Source organism: Symphalangus syndactylus, chromosome Y (assembly GCF_028878055.3).
Source record: "Symphalangus syndactylus isolate Jambi chromosome Y, NHGRI_mSymSyn1-v2.1_pri, whole genome shotgun sequence".
Lineage (NCBI taxonomy): Eukaryota > Metazoa > Chordata > Mammalia > Primates > Hylobatidae > Symphalangus > Symphalangus syndactylus.
Genome location: NC_072448.2, coordinates 11,079,754 through 11,097,014, shown reverse-complemented (window position 1 = coordinate 11,097,014; position 17,261 = coordinate 11,079,754). Strand labels below are relative to the sequence as shown.

At 38.6% G+C, this 17,261-nt stretch overlaps 1 protein-coding gene across 4 annotated transcripts in view; it reads right to left on the bottom strand.

Moving 5' to 3' along the window:
• Positions 1-17,261, bottom strand: part of LOC129476699 (thymosin beta-4-like) — a 271,345-nt gene that overhangs the window by 103,983 nt on the left and 150,101 nt on the right. The window contains exon 4 of one of the 4 annotated variants that reach the window (XM_063635431.1): positions 11,368-11,486. The exons of the other annotated variants lie outside the window; for them this stretch is intronic. The gene's annotated coding sequence lies outside the window, so the exon portion shown is untranslated. Of the gene's footprint in view, positions 1-11,367; positions 11,487-17,261 lie in introns of those variants that run through there. 4 annotated transcript variants of the gene reach the window in all.

Genomic DNA, 17,261 nt, shown 5'->3' with positions numbered 1-17,261 from the left:
ATTTGTAAATTAAGCATAAAGCCCTGTTATTTTACCTGAGGATACATGTTTTAGTTAGATTTATTCAGAAAACTTCATACAGAAACAAAAATATTTTCTCCGCAACTGTACCCTACTACAAGCCTCATTTTGGTAACACGGGTATATAACTGTTATTTATAATTTCCATGATCTATTTTATATTATCATCGCCCTTAGAAAATGTGGAGCTATTTTTGATTCTTTTCCTGGTATGTGATGACCTAGTTTTTTTATTTCTGAGGTTTGGGGCAATTAGCAGAACTATCTTAATTGGGTAGTTGTCATTAAAAAAATTAATCATAGGATGTGGAAGTAATAAGAGATAATATATATAGTATCTTCAGTATTTCTAACCTATACTGCTATCCTGCCTAAATATGCAGTTGGAACCCAATTTCTTTCTAATGGTCAAAATGAATCATCCTAGCCAATATAGTAATTCCCTTCTCTGCATGTTTACTCAGAGTAATGAAGAGCCCAAAGTGGTCTGATGGGTGTCTCAACGTCTAGTTCAATTATAGTCACTGTATTTCCTGCTGGAATCCCTCCATTTGGAATTAAGAGCTCTAGTCCAACCAAACTCAAAGCAAACTGAAATGGAAAGTTATTTATTTCATTTTTAATATTTTATTTTATTAAGAGAATAGTCAGAATCATCAATAGCATTTCTATACCTTGACTTAAGCACTCTTGAATCCTGGCAATAGGATTAGCAGTGCTATATATTGGATGCTAATTTGAAGCATGTACTGCATACTCAGCCCCACAAAGTATTGACTCCTACGCAGCATTGTAACTGAAATGTCAAAAGACATTCCACTAGTAGCTTCAAAATGATAGGGAGTCTGGTGAGACTGGTAAACAAAATTAGCATGGGTCTGTTGCCACAGGAATTGCTGTGAAACTGATACCTCGTCAGAAGTAATGTTGGGTAAGGCAGTCTGTAAATCTGCAGATGGTGGTTTTGGCTAAAGCACATAGCATTCAAGGCAAATTCACATTCCAAGTAAATGTAATAAGTAATGACAAAGTGCTGACTCTTGCGAATGAAAGTGGCTCAATATGATCAACCTGTCAGCTAGCTGATTGATTACTCTGGAGAATGGTGGAAGATTGGGGGCTCAGTGATGGTCTCTGTTGCTGCAGATTGAGCACTCAGCCAAGGCTGTAATCTGGTCAGCTTAGTTTCTGTTTCTGGGCCATGCATAATATCAATCTGTGCCACCATGGCTATTTTATTCAAAGGTCTGTTGGCAATTACAGGAGTGACAGAGGAAAGAAGCTAACATATCTGCAGAGTGAGTTATCCTATTCTATATATGTCATTATTAATATGGTCCTCTACTTAGGTCACCATTTGGTGAATATTCACACAAAACATTGGTACAAAGAGTATCCTGCCAGGCACAGTGGTGTACACCTGTACTATCAACTATTTGAAAGTGTAAGATGGGAGGACTACGTGAGCCTGGGAATTTGAGCCAGCCTGGACAACACAGCAAGACCTCATCTATAAGAAAAGGAAAAAGGGCCATCCTTTTTGCATTGTATTTCCTTAACACTGTTTTTGAAAACCAATAGATAAAAATTATAAGAATTTATTTCTGTGCTCTCACTTCTATCCCATGGACCTGTAAATTGTCCCTTTGCAGTGCAGTTTAAAACTATGAAGTGCAAATTCTCAAATTTGTTTTCACTACCGTGGAGATTTTTGGTTACCACATTATACGATATTCTTGTCACTCTCTGGTAGGGAAAAAAAAGCCTGCTAGAATTACGAGAGAGTTCTCTTTGAATCTATAGATCAATTTGGGGAAAGTGACTATCTTAATATGAATCTTCCAAACCAGAAATATGGAATAGCTCTCTGTATATTTGAGGCTCCTGAGTTGATGTGTATATATCTATTTAAAGATTTGGAAAACTTTCACACAGTATGTTTTAAAATAAGCTTTCTGTCCCTTTGCTTCTCTTTTTACCTTTTGGTACTCCCATAGTTTGCACACTCGGTGGTGTTTAATAGACATACTTTCTTCACTCTTTTAAAATTTTTTCTTTTTGTTTCTTTAATTGGCCTATTTCAAATAACCTGTCTTTGAGTTCAGTAATTCTTCTGTATGATTGAGTCTGTTGTTGAAATGCTATTGTATTTTTCAGTTTTGTCATTGAATTCATCCATTTTAGGATTTCTGTTTGGTTCTTTTTAATTTTTAAAAAAGTAATATTAAACTTCCAATTTTTTTCACACATTATTTTCTTACTTTCATTCAGTTGTCTGTTTTTTTTACATCCCATTGAGCTTCCTTAAAATTATTATTCCGAATTCTGTTTAATGTAATGTGCATATGTACATTTCATTTGTGTTGTATGGATTTTATGAGTTTCTTTTGGTGGTGTCATATTTGTCTGATTTTTTTGTTGTTATTCATGTAGTCTTGTGTTTATGTCTGGTTATTTGAAGAAGCAAACCCCTTAGTTAGTATTTTGAGACTGGTTTTAGTGAAGTAGCATAAACTTCTGTTAGCTCTCTGGGATGGTGAAATTGCCTCTGGCATTAAAATGGAGTGGAGTCAGATCCAGGTCATGTGGCCAATGCTTGGTCTGAAGTGGGGATTAAAGTTGGTGGACCTGTTACTAGATGCTCTAGTGGGTGTGGGCCTAATCTAGTCCCTAGGGGGACTTGACTGTCTCCAGGATGTTGGTTTGTGAGGTTGGTACTCAGAGGTGGAATTGCTTCAGGATTTGCAGATATCAAGCCTGTTACCAGGCATGCAGATGGGTGTGGTCTTCCTTTGGGTGTCTGCGAAGGCCCCTATTAGATTACTGGATGGGTCCCTGGGCTGGCCATCCCATCTCAATCTGTGGCTGTGATGAGCTGGAACTAAGACACAGGGTTGTTTCAGGTCCACAGCCAAGACAGATCTTCTGGTCTGACTCCAGAGTCTCCAATACTAAGGTCTCTTTGTAGGTTCCTAGACAAACATGCTTGCTTTCAGACTGTGACTGAAAAGGGCTGTAGCCAACTTATAGGATGCCACTGACCTTGTTGCTGGCATCAGGGACAGGGCATTAGCCATCAGGGACACTGCTGGATGTGCCTCCCTCTGGGTCCGCATGTCAGCAGAACTGCTGTCAGTCCACAGATAAGAAGGGGCATATATCAAGATGCAGGGCCATTTGAAGGTCCACTGAGGGACAAATGTTGGAAAGCATGTCATGGAGACTCAGATGGGTGCACCTTCAAGCGGGATGTCAGCTGGGCAGAACTGCTCCCAAACCACTGCTAGAAGAAAAAGCTGAAACTTAACTTCAGGATTAATTAAGAATCTGTATGGGACCACTGTTGGCCACCTGACCCAGTGGCATCAGCAGACAGGATTGCTTCCAGACCACAGCTGGAAGGAGCTGGAGCTTAGAATCAGGGCCCCTTTAGGAGCTGCCACAGGATGGAGATCAGCAGTCCTGTCCTGGTTACGCAAATATTTATGTCTTCCAGTAGTTACATGAGCCATTGGGATTGCTCCCCGGCTGCATATGAGAGGGCTTGGAGTTGAATTCTGGGGCCCCTTCAAGATGTGCTGGGAGAACGGAAGTTGTCATGCTTGTCCTCATAGCTCAGACTGGCTAGACTTCGTTCTTTGCATGGGTGTCGTTACTCATGGGCTTCAGCAGAGGGACAGAATCAAGACAGTACCCCTTCAGATTTGCTATGGATAGGAGGCCAGCAAGCCTACCCCAGTGGTTAAGACAAGTGAGTGTCTCAGCAGTCTCCTGTGCCTTAGCAATAGTTCACTGAGTACAGCAAGAAAGCCTGAAGCTTAGACAGCATCCCTTCAGATCTTCTGTGGGAGATGGAAGCCAGCATGTTTGTCCCAGTGGCTCAGATGGATGCACCTCTTATCAGTTTCTCTGCACATGTGAGATAATTCCTGGAATGCAGTGAAAGGGGCTTGAAATAAGAGAAAACCCTTTCAGGGACTGCTGTGGGATGTAGACAAGCAAATCTGTCCTGGTGCCACAGATGGGCAAGCCTTTCTCTTGGTCTTTGTGTGAGTAGTACTAAGCTGAGACCACAGCTGACAGGAGCTGGAGCCAATTTATAGAATAATTTTGGGTCCACTGATGTGGCCAATGTTGGTGGGCAGATGGCTTTACCGTAAATAATCTCTAATGGGCCCTTAGGCAGATGATTTTGATTATAGGCTCAACGGCAAATACATCTCTAGACAATACCCTGGGAAAAAAGGCCATTCTGGGGCTCGAACCAGGAAGTACAATTGTCAGGTGCTGAATAACAATCAGCAGTCTCAGAACAACTCTCTTGTAACTTTTTGAGTACATTAAAGTTCCCTAATCTACATAAATCCCAAAGCTCATAAAAAGAGACTTGTCTGTTGGTATGTGCAAAATTCTTGTTGTGGGGGATATAAGTGGGTAGCCCCCTATTCTACTACTTTGCTAATGTCCCTCTGTTTCTTTCTTTTTTATCTTTGACATTCTCAGTTGAAAATAACATCACATGGTTGCTCTGAATTATAGTTCATTAATTACTATTGTGGTTGAATGTCTTTTTATATATTTATTTAGACATCTATAATTTTTTAATTATTTCAGTGTTTATCCTATTTTTATATTAAATTGATGTGGTTGTAATGACACTGAAAAACTCTATATAAAATAGGAAATTATATGAATATTCAATTATCAGGAATTGGCTAAATAAATTATGTCAGTCTATAAATCACATTATATTGCCATTACATGACAGTATAGATACATAATTTTGGAAGTGAAAATATGTTGATAACAATGTTAATGGTAAGGGAGTAGACAAATTATTCTATGCAAATGGAAACCAAAAGCAAGCAGGAGTAGTTACTGTTATATCAATAAAACAGACTTTAAAACAACAGTAGTTTAACAAATATGAAGAAGGTTGTTACAATAATAAAGAGACCAATTCAACAAAAAGATATAGGTATCCTAAATATATATGTGACAAGCTTCAGAGCTCCCAGATTCATAAACCAATGATGATTAGACTTAAGATAAGAGATAGCAACACAATAATGGTGGAAAACCTCAACACACCACTAACAGCACTAGACAGATTATCAAGGAAGAAAGACAACAAGCACACATATAACATAAACTGAACTCTAGAATAGACCTAACAGATATTTACAGAACATTCTAACCCCAAACCAGGGAATATACATTCTTCTCATCAGGATGTGAAACATTTTCTAAGATAGACCATATCACAGGCCACAAAAATGTTTCCATAAATATAACAGAATGACACTAGAAATCACTTTCAAGAGAAATCTTCAAAACTATGCAAATAGTTGGAAATTGAACAGTCTGCTCCTGAGTCATCTTTGGGTAAACAATGAAATCAAGATAGAAATTAAAAATTTTTTATTTTTATTTTTTTTTTAATTATACTTTAAGTTCTAGGCTACATGTGCACAACATGCAGGTTTGTTACATATGTATACATGTGCCATGTTGGTGTGCTGCATCCGTTAACTCATCATTTACATTAGGTATTTCTCTTAATGCTATCCCTCCCCATTCCTCCCACCCCACGACAAGCCCTGGTGTGTGATGTTCCCTGCCCTGAGTCCAAGTGTTCTCATTGTTCAATTCCCACCTATGAGTGAGAACATACAGTGTTTGGTTTTCTGTCCTTGCAATAGTTTGCTCAGAATGATGGTTTCCATCTTCATCCATGTCCTTGTGAAAGACATGAACTCATCCTTTTTTATGGATGCATGGTATTCCATGGTGTATATGTGCCGCATTTTCTTAATCCAGTCTATCACTGATGGACAACTGGGTTGGTTCCAAGTCTTTGCAATTGTGAATAGTGCCACAATAAACATACATGTGTATGTGTCTTTCTAGTAGCATGATTTATAATCCTTTGGGTATATACCCAGTAATGGGATCACTGGGTCAAATGGTATTTCCAGTTCTAGATCCTTGAGGAATTGCCACACTGTCTCCTAAAATGGTTGAACTAGTTTACACTCCCACTGATGGTGTAAAAGTGTTCCTATTTATCCACATCCTCTCTCGCACCTGTTGTTTCCTAATTTTTTAATGATCGCCATTCTAATTGGTGTGAGATGGTATCTCACTGTGGTTTTGATTTGCATTTCTCTGATGGCCAGTGATGATGACCATTTTTTCATGTGTCTGTTGGCTGCATAAATGTCTTCTTTTGAGAAGTGTGTGTTCCTATCCTTCTCCCACTTTTTGATGGGGTTGTTTGATTTTTTCTCGGAAATTTAAGTTCTTTGTAGATTCTGTATATTAGCCCTTTGTTAGTTGGGTAGATTGCAAAAATTTCTCCCATTCTGCAGGTTGCCTGTTCACTCTGATGGTACTTTCTTTTGCTGTGCAAAAACTCTTTAGTTTAATTAGATCCCATTTGTCAATTCTCTTTTGTTGCCATTGCTTTTGGTGTTTTAGTTATGAAGTCCTTGCCCATGCCTATGTCCTGAATGGCATTGCCTAAGTTTTCTTCTAGGGTTTTTATGGTTTTAGGCCTAACATTTGAGTCTTTAATCCATCTTAAATTAACTTTTGTATAAGGTGTAAGGAAAGGATCCACTTTCACCTTTCTACATATAGCTAGCTAGTTTTCCCAGAACCATTTATTAAATAGGGAATCATTTCCCCATTTCTTATTTTTGTCGGGCTTGTCAAAGATCAGATGGTCGTAGATGTGTGGTGTTATTTCTGAGGACTTTGTTCTGTTCCATTGGTCTATCTCTCTGTTTTGGTATCAGTACTATGCTGTTTTGGTTACTGTAGCCTTAGTATAATTTAAAGTCAGGTAGTGTGATGCCTCCAGCTTTGTTCTTCTTGCTTAGGACTGTCTTGGCAATGCAGGCTCTTTTTTGGCTCCATATGAACCTTAAAGTAGTTTTTTTCCAATTTTATGAAGAAAGTCATTGGTAGCTTGATGGGGATGTCATTGAATCTATAAATAACCTTGGGCAGTGTGGCCATTTTCATGATATTGACTCTTCCTCTCCAGGAGCATGGACTGTTCTTCCATTTGTTTGTGTCCTCTTTTATTTCACTGAGCAGTGGTTTGCAGTTCTCCCTGAAGATGTCCTTCACATCCCTTGTAAGTTGGATTCCTAGGTATTTTGTTGTCTTTGAAGAAGTTGTGAATGGGAGTTCATTCAAGATTTGGCTCTCTGTCTGTTATTGGTGTATAGGAATGCTTGTGATTTTTGCACATTTATTCTGTATCCTGAGACTTTGCCGATGTTGCTTATTAGCTTAAGGAGATTTTGGGCTGAGATGATGGGGTTTCCTAAATATATAATCATGTCATCTGCAAACAGGGACAATTTGACTTCCTCTTTTCCTAACTGAATACCCTTTATTTCTTTCTCCTGCCTGATTGCCCTGGCCAGAACTTCCAACACTATATTGAATAGGAGTAGTGAGAGATGGCATCCCTGTCTTCTTCCAGTTTTCAAAGGGAATGCTTCCAGTTTTTGCCCATTCACTATTGATTTTGGCTGTGGGGTTGTCATAAATAGCTCTTATTATTTTGGGATACATCCTTCCAATACCTAGTTTATTGAGAGTTTTTACCATGATGGGCTGTTGAATTTTGTCGAAGGTCTTTTCTGCACCTATTGAGATAATCATGTGGTTTTTGCCTTTCTTTCTGTTTATGTGATGGATTGTGTTTATTGATTTGCATACGTTGAACCAGCCTTGCATCCCAGGGATGAAGCCAACTTAAGTGTGGTGGATAGGCTTTTTGATGTGCTGCTGGATTCAGTTTGCCAGTATTTTACTGAGGATTTTCGATCAATGTTCCTCAGGAATAGTGGTCTAAAATTCTCTTTTTTTGTTGTGTCTCTCCCAGGCTTTGGTATCAGGATGATGCTGGCTTCTTAAAATTAGTTATGGAGGATTCCCTATTTTTCTATTGAGAGGAAGAGTTTCAGAAGGAATGGTACCAGTTCTTCTTTGTATCTCTGGTAGAATTCTGTGAATCCATCTGGTCCTGGACTTCTTTTGGTTGGTAGGCTATTAATTATTGCCTCAATTTCAGAGCCTGTTATTGTCTTTTCAGTGATTCAACTTCTTATTGGTTTAGTCTTGGGAGGGTGTATGTGTCCTGGAATTTATCCATTTCTTCTTAATTTTCCAGTTTATTTGCACGGAGGTGTTAATAGTATTGACTGATGGTAGTTTGTATTTCCGTGGGATTGGTGGTGATATCCCCTTTATCATTTTTTATTGCATCTATTTGATTCTTCTTTATTAGTCTTGCTAGGGGTCTGTCTATTTTGTTGATCATTTCAAAAAACCAGCTCCTGGATTCATTGATTTTTTGAAGGTTTTTTTGTGTCTCTATCTCTTTCAATTCTGCTCTGATCTTAGTTATTTCTTGCCTTCTGCTAGCTTTTGAATGTGTTTACTCTTGTTTCTCTAGTTCTTTTAATTGTGATGTTAGGGTGTCAATTTACTACACACTGCTTTAAATGTCCCAGAGATTCCGATACGTTGTGTCTTTGTTTTCATTAGTTTCAAAGAACATCTTTATTTCTGCCCTCATTTCATTATTTACCCAGTGGTCATCGAGGAGCAGGTTGTTCAGTTTCCATGTAGTTGTGCGGTTTTAAGTGAGTTTCTAAATCCAGAGTTCTAATTTGGTTGTGCTGTGGTCTGAGAGACAGCTTATTGTTATTTCTATTCTTTCACATTTGCTGAGGAGTGCTTTACTTCCAACTGCGTGGTCAGTTTTGGAATAAGTGTGTGATGTGGTGCTAAGAAGAACGTATATTTTGTTGATTTGGGGTGCAGAGTTCTGTAGATGTCTCTTAGGTCTGCTTGGTGCAAAGCTGAGTTCAAGTCCTGAATATCTTTGTTAACCTTCTGTCTCATTGATCTGTCTAATATTGACAGTGTGGTGTTAATGTCTCCTATTATTATTGTGTGGGAGTCTAAGTCTCTTAGTATGTCTCTAAGGACTTGCCTTATGAATCTGGGTGCTCCTGTATTGGGTGCATATATATGTTTAGGGTAGTTAGCTCTTCTTGTTTAATTGATTCTTTTACCATTATGTAATGGCCTTCTTTGTCTCTTTTGATCTTTGTTAGTTTAAAGTCTGTTTTTTCAGAGACTAGGATTGCAACCCCTGCTCTTTTTTTGTTTTCCATTTGCTTGGTAGATCTTCCTCCATCCCTTTATTTTGAGGCTATGTGTGTCTCTGCACATGAGATGGGTCTCCTGAATACAGCACACTGATGGGTCTTGACTCTTCATTGAATTTACCAGCCTGTGTTTTTTAATTGGCACATTTGGCCCATTTACATTTAAGGTTAATATTGCTATGTGTGAATTTGATCCTGTCATTATGATGTTAGCTGGTTATTTTGCTCGTTAGTTGGTGCGGTTCCTTACTAGCATCGATGTTCTCTATAATTCCGCATGTTTTTGCAGTGGCTGGTACCGGTCGTTCTTTTCCAAGTTTAGTCCTTCCTTCAGGAGCTCTTGTAAGGCAGTCCTGGTGGTGACAAAATCTCTCAGCATTTGCTTGTCTGTAAAGGATTTTATTTCTCCTTCATTTATGAAGCTTAATTTGGCTAGATATGAAATTCTGGGTTGAAAATTCTTTAAGAATGTTGAATATTGGCTCCCACTCTCTTTTGGCTTGTAGAGTTTCTGCCAATAGATCCATTGTTAGTCTGATGGGCTTCCCTTTGTGTGTAATCTAACGTTTCTCTCTGGCTGCCTTTAACATTTTTTCCTTCATTTCAACTTTGGTGAATCAGATAATTATGTGTCTTGGGATTGCTCTTCTTAAGGAGTATCTTTGTGGTGTTCTCTGTATCTTCTGAATTTGAATGTTGGCCTGACTTGCTAGGTTGGGGAAGTTCTCCTGGATAATAACCTGAAGAGTGTTTTCCAACTTGGTTCCATTCTCCCCATCACTTTCAGGTACACCAATCAAACATAGATTTGGTCTTTTCACATAGTCCCTTATTTCTTGGAGGCTTTGTTCATTTCTTTTTACTTTTTTTTTTCTCGAAACTTCTCTTCTCACTTCATTTCATTCATTTGGTCTTTAATCACTGATACCCTTTCTTCCACTTGATTGAATTGGCTACTGAAGCTTGGGCATGCATCACGTAGTTCTCGTTCCATGGTTTTCAGCTCCATCAGGTCATTTAATATCTTCTCTACACTGTTTCTTCTAGTTAGCCATTCATCTAATGTTTTTTCGAGGTTTTTAGCTTCTTTGCAATGGGTTCGAACATCCTCCTTTAGCTCGGAGAAGTTTGTTATTACCGACCTTCTGAAGCCTACCTACTTCTGTCAACTCATCAAAGTCATTTTCCATCCAGCTTTGTTCCATTGCTGGCAAGGAGCTGTGATCCTTTACAGAAGAAGAGGTGGTCTGGGTTTTAGAATTTTCAGCTTTTGTGCTCTGGTTTCTTCCCGTCTTTGTGGTTTTATCTACCTTTGGTCTTTGATGATGGTGACATACAGATGGTGTTTTGGTGTGGATGTCCTTTTTGTTGATGTTGACGCTATTCCTGTTTGTTAGTTTCGCTTCTAACGGTCAGGTCCCTCAGCTGCAGGTCTGTCGGGGTTTGCTGGAGGTCCACTCCAGACCATGTTTGCCTGGGTATCACCAGCGAAGGCTGCAGAAGAGCAAATACTGCTGCCTGATCCTTCCTCTGGAAGCTTTGTCTCAGAGGGTCACCCAGCTGTATGAGGTGTCAGTTGGCCCCTACTGGGAGGTGTCTCCCAGTTAGGCTACTCAGGGGAGTAGGCTACTTGGGAAGGCAGTCTGTCTGTTCTCAGAGCTCAAACTCCATGGTGGGAGAACCACTGCTCTGTTCAAAGCTGTCAGACAGGGATGTTTAAGTCTGCAGAAGTTTCTGCTGTCTTTTGTTCACCTATGCCCTGCCCCCAGAGGTAGAGTCTACAGAGGCAGGCAGGCCTCCTTGAGCTGCTTGGGCTGCACCCAGTTTGAGCTTCCTGACTGCTTTGTTTACCTACTCAAGCCTCAGCAATGGTGGATGCCCCTCTCCCAGCCTCACTGCCACCTTGCAGTTTGATCTCTGACTGCTGCACTGGCATTGAGCAAGGCTCCATGGGCGTGGGCATGGGACCCCCCGTATCAGGCATGGGATATAATCTCCTGATGTGCCATTTGCTAAGACCATTGGAAAAGTGCAGTATTAGGGCAGGAGTGTTCCAGTTTTCCAGGTACCATCTGTCATGGCTTCCCTTGGCTAGGAAAGGGAAATCCCCCAACCCCTTGTGCTTCCCAGGTGAAGTGATGCCCCACCCTGCTTTGGCTCATTCCCTGTAGGCTGCACCCACTGTCTCACCAGTCACAGTAAGATGAACCAGGTATCTCAGCTGGAAATGCAGAAATCACCCATCTTCTGCATCAGTCATGCTGGGAGCTGCAGACCAGAGCAGATCCTATTTGAGCATCTTGGAATGATCCCCTAAAATTTGTTTTTTAATGAGTAGTAACAATGACCCAAGTTATTAAAACCTTTGGGATACAGCAGAAGCAGAGCTAACAGGAAAGTTTTTAGTATTAAATGCTTCCTCAAAAAGACAGTGTACTAAATCATTTTTGTATCACTATAAAGAAGTACCTGAGGCTAGGTAATTCATTTTAAAAAGAATGTTAATTGGGTTATGATTTTGCAGTCTGTAGAGGAAGCATGGCATCCCAGCTTCTCAGAATCTTCCCAGGGTCTGGTGAGGAATCAGAGAGCTTTTACTCTGATTGGCAGAAGCCATTCCTAGGGGAACTATCCCCATGATCCAGTACCTACCACAAGGTCTCATATGCAACACTGGGATTATATTTCAACATGACATTTGAGGGGGACAAACATCTGAACATCCCAAACATACAGAAACATCACAAACTAACACCTAATAGTACAGCTCAAGGAACTGAAGAAATAACAACAAACAACCTAAAGCTAACAGAAAAAAAGAAACAATAAAGGTAGAATTAAACAAAGTTGAAACCAAGAGGACAATACAGAGGATCAGTGAAATGAAAAGTTGGTTTATTGAAAAGATAAACAAAATTCATGGACCTCTAGTTAGAGTAAACAGGAAGAGAGAAGATCATCTGTGACTAGTATGAACACCTATATGCACACAAACTAGAAAATCTAAAGGAAATGGATAAATTCCTAAAAATGTATGATCCCCCAAGTTTGAATCAAGAACAAATAGAAATTCTAAACAGATTGATAAGTAGTGAGATTGAATCAGTAATAAAAAAATTTTCAGAAAAAAAAATAGCTCAAGACAGCGTGGGTTTATGGCTAAATTCTATTAGACACTCAAGTAATTGCTACTAATTCTACTGAAACTATTCTAAATGATCAAGAATGAGGGAATACTTTTAAACATGTCCTATAAAGCCAGTATCACCCTGATACCAAGGCCAGGAAGGGACAAAACACTGGTTAACTTAGATGCAAAAATCCCTTAAAAATCCTAGCAAACCAAATCTAACAATACATCATAAACAAAGATCAGGTGGGTTTTATCCTAGGAATACATGGATAGTTTAGTACATAGACAAGTCGATAAATGTGATTCATTACACAAACTATTAAAAAAACTATGCAATTATCTCCATATATGCAGAAAAATCATTCACTACAATCCATCATCCTCTATAATAAAAATCTTCAAGTAGGCATAGAAGAAACATATCTGAAAATAATAAATGCCATATATGACAAACTCATGGCCAACACCATATTGAATGAAGAAAAGTTGTTCCAGTGGTAAAAACTGGGACAAGAGAGGGATGCTCACTTTTATCACTTCTATTCAACACAATACTAAAAGACTTGGCCGAAACAATTAAGCAACAGAAAGAAATAAAAGGCATCCCAATTAGAAAAAAGGAAGTCAATCTATTGTCAAGTATATTATCTTACACATACAAAATCCTGAACACCACTCCAGGACTCCTAGATTTGATCAATGAATTCAGTAAGGTCCCAGGTTATAGAATTAATGGACATAAATTAGTAGCACTGCTATACACCAACAACCAACCAAGCTGAGAATCAAATCAGGAACTCAATTTCACCTACAATAGCTACAAAAATAAAATAAAATAAATTCCTAGGAAATACTTAAAACAAGGAGGTAAAATATCTCTACAAGGCAAAGTGCAAAGCACTAGTGAAGGAAATTTTAGATGACACAAACAAATGGAAAAGTATCCCATGCACATGGATTGACAGGTTAAATATTGTTAAAATGAGCATACTGTCCAAAGCAATCTGTAGATTAAATGCAATTTATATAAAAGTACCAACACTACTTTTTACAGAATTAGAAAAAAATTCCTAAAGTTAATGTGGAACCAACACAAAGCCTGAATAGCCCAAGCAATCCTGGGCAAAAAGATAAAATCCAGAGACATCACATAACCCAATTTCAAATTATACTGCAAGGCTATTGTAGCCGAAACAGCATGGTACTGATATAAAAATCGGCATGTAACCCAGTGGAAGAGTGAGGAACCCAGAAATAAAACCAAATTCCTACCACCAATGGATCTTGTAGAAAACAGACAAAAAACATACACTGATGGATAGTCAATCTATTCAATAAACAGTACTGGGAAAATTGGAGAGCCACATGTGGAGGAAAGAAACTAGATCCCTATCTCTCACAGTATACAAAAATTAACTCAAGATGGACTAAAGACTTAAATCTAAGACCTGGAACCATAAAAATTCTAGTTGAAAACCCAGGAAAAACTCTTCTGGATATCAGCTGGGGTAAAGAATTTATGGCTAAGACCCCCAAAGCAAAACAACAAAAATGAAAATAAATAAATGGGACCTAATTAATCTAAAATTCTTCTGCACATTAAAAGAAATAATTGACAGAGTAAACAGACAACCTACAGAATGAAAGAAAATATTTGAAAACTGTAGCTGCAATAAGAACCAATATCCAGAATCTACAGCAAACTCTACAAATCAGCAAGGAAATCAGCAAGAAAAAAACCAAGTAATGATGCTAAAAAGAAGACAAAAACAAGAATAGTATTTAATAGAATAAAATAATGACTTTTGCAGCAACTTGGATGGAACTGGATGCCATCACCATAAGTGAACTAACTCAGGAATGCAAAACTAAATATCCTGTGTTCTCACTTATAAGTGACAGCTAAGCTGTGGATATGCAGTAACATACAGAGTGGTATAATGAACATTGGAGACTCAGAAGCTGTGTGATGTGGGAGAATAGTAAGGAATGAAAATTTACCTATTGGGTACAGTGTACACTATTTGGTTGACAGATACACTAAAATCCCAGATTTCACCACTATCCAATTTACCCACGTAAACTGTAAAACTGATTGTACTGCTAAATAACTATAGCTAAAGCTACTGAAATTTAACTTTTTTTTTTTTTGAGACAGACTCTTGCTCTGTTGCCCAGGCTGGAGTGCAGTGGCATGATCTCGGCTCATGGCAACCTCTGCCACCTGGGTTCAAGCGATTCTCCTGCCTAAGCCTCCTGAGTAGCTGGGATTACAGGCACCCACAACCATGCCTAGCTAATTTTTGTATTTTCAGTAGAGATAGAGTTTCACCATGTTGGCCAGGCTGATCTCAAACCCCCGACCTAAGATGAACTGCCCAACTCAGCCTCCTGACCTCAGGTGATCCACCCATCTAAGCCTCCCAAAGTGCTGGGATTAGAGGAGTGAACCACTGTGCCTGGCCTGAAATTTAATTTTTAAAACATTTTTACAGAAAGAAAATGTACTTTTAGAAAATGCTATAAAAAAATGTTTAACCCAATATCCATTACAGATAAAAACATATCCACGATCCCTGTATTCGTCTTTTTTCATGCTGCTGATAAAGACATACTCAAGCCTGGGCAATTTACAAAAGAAAGAGGTTTATTGGATTTATAGTTCCACATGACTGGGAGGCCTCACAATCATGGGGCGAGGCAAGGAGGAGAAAGTCACATCTTATGTGGATGGCAGCAGGCAAGGAGAGTGCTTGGACAGAGAAGCTCTGGTTTTCAAATCCATGAGATGTCATGAGATGAATTCACTATCACAAGAACAGAATGGGACAGACCCTTCCCAATGATTCAGTCGTCTCCCACCACGTACCTCCCATATGTGGGAATTATGGGAGCTACAAGATGAGATTTGGGTGGGAACACAGAGCCAAACCCATGAATCTCCACAATATGTATACTGGGTTGAACAGTGTCCCAAGACTTCATGTCCATGTGATTGTGATTTTATTTAACAGTGCAATCTTTACAGAGGTAATGAAGTTAAAATTAAGTCATCGTTGATTAGAGTAGACATTAATGTAATGACTGGTGTCATTATAAGAATGTGAAGAACATGGAAATTTGGGCATAAGCAGGGAAGAATATAATGTAAAGACAAAGGTAGAGATTACAGTAATGTGTATCAAGCCAAAAAAAAAAAAAAAAAAAAAAAAAAAAGCCCAGGATTGTCAGCAAACACCAGATGCTTGAAGGCAAAGAAGTATTTCCCCTTAGCCAACACCTTGATTTTATACTTCTAGCTTTCAGAGAGCAAGAGAGACAGACTGCATTCCTGTTGTATGTCACCCAGATTGTGGTAATTATGAAAGCAGTCTTAGGGAAGATATGCCATAGATGAAGAAAAAAATGGTGAGTTTTTAGGGAAAAATAAGCATTTATTTTTATTTCTTTTTCTTTTTCTTTTCTTTTCTTTTTTTTTTTTTTTTTGAGATGGAGTCTTGCTGTGTTGCTCAGGCTGGAGTGCAGTGGCGTGATCTTGGCTCACTGCAAGCTCTGCCTCCTGGGTTCAAGCCATTCTCCTGCTTCAGCCTCCTGAGTAGCTGGAACTACAGGTGACTGCCACCAGGACCGACTAATTTTTTTGTACTTTAGTAGAGACAGGGTTTCACCATATTAGCCAGGATGGTTTCAATCTCCTGACCTCGTGATCCACCCACCTCGGCCTCCCAAATTGCTGGGATTACAGGCATGAGCCACCACGCCCATCCAAATAAGCATTTTGAACAATAATATCTGGAGACTTTCATACTACAACTTCACTAATGGATATAATAGGTAGGCAGAAGACCAGTGAGGACATGGGAGACTTGAACAATACTGTAAAACAAACAAACAAACAAACAAACAAACAAACAAACTAGCGCTAAGAGACATACGTAAAACACTTTACCTTTGCTGGGTATGGCGACTCATGCCTGTAATCTCAACACTTCATGAAGTTCAAGTCAGAGGAGCATTTAAGGCTGGGGTGTGCAAGAGCAGTCTGACTAACCAAGACACTGTCTCTACCAAAAAAAATGTTGGTTTTTTTTTTTTTAATTAGCCAGGCATGGAGGTATGCACCTGTAGTTTTGGATACTCAAGAGGCTGAGGTGGCAGAATCTCTTGAGCCAAGGATTTCAAGGCTACAGTGAGCTAGGATCATGGCACTGCATTCCAGCCTCTATGACATAGCAAGACCCTGTCTGAAAAACAAAAACAAAGAAGAAAAATATTTTGCCTAATAACAAAACAGTGTATATTCTTTTAAAATATATGTAGAGCATAAGGAACATAGTGGGATGTACTGTGTGCTAGCCCACATGCAGGCCTCAACTTCAAAAGGATTGAAATTGTACAAAACACGTTGTCCAATCACAATGCAGGAAAATTTTAAAATATTTTTGAAATTACTTAGTGAATTTTTAGGAAATTCACTAAATACGGAAATTAAACATGTCATTAAACACTCAATGTGTCACAAAAGAATCGCAAAAGAAATTATTGTCCCATGTTTGATAAAGTGAAAATAGAATATATCTGAAGTTATAGCATATTATCAAAATAATCCTTCAGAATTTTATAGGATCAATGGCTATATTAGAAAGAAAAATGTATAAAATCAACAATCTCAACTTTCTTGTTAAGAAGCTGGAAGAGGGAGAGCAATTTATACAAAATAATTATAAGAAAGCAAATAATAAATATTCAGTGGAAATCAATGCGATCAGACATATAAACCAAGGAAATTGGACATTTAAAAATAGAGAATCAACAATAAAACCAAAAGCTTACTCTGAAAATATCAATAATGTTTATAATCCTCTAATTAGGCTGATAAGGATGATAAAAGAGAAAATGCAAAGATTAAA